Genomic DNA, 1,547 nt, shown 5'->3' with positions numbered 1-1,547 from the left:
AGGACAGCAGTCTTATAGCAGCAAGGAACCTAATTCTGCCAACAGCGCATGAGCTTTGAGGAGGTCTCTGAGGTCCACCAAGGGAAACAGCTCAGTCAACATTTTGAACACATTTTTTTTTGAGATCCTGAGGACAAGACCTAGATGGTTGAGCCACATAAACTGTGAAATAATAAATGTATGTTGTTTTAAGCCCCTCTATTGGTAGCAATTTGTTACATAGCAATAGATACCTTCCCTTGTAGCTTAGTTGGTAAAGAGGCTGCCTGCAATGCAGGAGACCTGGGTTAGATTCCTGGGTCGGGAAGATCCCCTAGAGAAGGAAATGGCAACCCACTCCAGTATTCTTGCCTAGAGAATCCCATGGACAGAGGAGCCTGGCAGGTTATAGTCTATGGGGTTGCAAGAGTCAGACACGACTGGGCGACAAAGCACACAGCACACAAAGGACAAAATAACATAAAAGTGAGAAGTCTTATCTGGGAATTTGATCATGGATTTGGGATTACTCATTAGAAAGCTGGGGTATAATTCTTTCTTCAACATTAGTAGTAGTATGTTGCTCAGTCGTGTCCAACTCTGCGACCCCATGGACTGTAGCCTACCAGGCTCCTCCCTCCATGGGACTCTCCAGGCAAGAGTACTGGAGTGGGTTGTCATTTCCTTCTCCAGGGGATCTTCCTGACTCAGGGATTGAACCTGGGTCTCCTGCATTCCAGGCAGATGCTTTAACCTCTGAGCTACCAGGGAGGCCCTCTTCAACATTATTTATACATATAAAACTTTTATAGGAAGAGGATCAGTTATTTTCAAGACCACAGATGATAAAACAAAAAGGTGTCTTCATTAATTTTTTTTCAGAGACTCTGGTCTAATTGATTTCAGATGCTATCTGGGCATCAGTATTTGTCAAAGTTGCCCAGGAGAGTCTAATATGCTGTGCTGGGTTGTCAGTTTCTTCACAGCAAGAAATATGCTCCTCCACAGTTGATTGCAAATAGTTTTAAAGTCTGTACTCTGCAGGCAATGTGTCTTAAGTCAAAGTGGACTTCAGAAATGCTGATGCAATAGCTAAGTGAATGGGGAGAGAATGCCAGGCCTGCCAGGACAGATCTGGTATGATGTGTGAAAGGAAGTAGCCTAGAGTAATTCTGATGAGAAGTCCAGGGGCTATCGAATAAATGTGAAGGAATGGGGTTGCTCAGCTCCTCTTGGTAAAGTCTTGATTCCAGATCAAGCCACTCTCCTCAAACCTACCTGAGTCGCATCTAAGTAGCTGGGGTATTCTTGTCCTTCCTTTGGCCTCCATATTTGGCCTAGCATGTTTTATTTTTTGTTGTTAATCATTTCTTCTCCATATTCTTTCTGTTCCTTAGAAAAATTTACTTTGCCAAAAGCCTGCCTGGCTAAAATAAATGATATCTAAAGAGAAAAAAAAAAAAATCCTGAACCATAGGAGATGGCAGTTCAGTAGCTGGAAATATATTTGGGAATTGTCTCTGAGTTCGTAGAAGGTTGCAAGGAAGATCTTAGCTTAACTGGGCAAT

The 1,547-nt window shown here is 42.8% G+C and overlaps 1 non-coding gene across 1 annotated transcript; it reads right to left on the bottom strand.

The window, feature by feature from the left end:
- Positions 1-677: 677 nt before the first annotated feature.
- TRNAS-GGA (transfer RNA serine (anticodon GGA)) lies at positions 678-750 on the bottom strand. Its single transcript has one exon. It is a non-coding gene; the product is annotated as a tRNA-Ser (tRNA).
- Positions 751-1,547: the final 797 nt, after the last annotated feature.

The sequence above is a fragment of the Budorcas taxicolor genome, chromosome 23 (genome assembly GCF_023091745.1).
Source record: "Budorcas taxicolor isolate Tak-1 chromosome 23, Takin1.1, whole genome shotgun sequence".
NCBI classification, from domain to species: domain Eukaryota; kingdom Metazoa; phylum Chordata; class Mammalia; order Artiodactyla; family Bovidae; genus Budorcas; species Budorcas taxicolor.
This window is presented reverse-complemented; position numbering and strand designations above follow the sequence as displayed.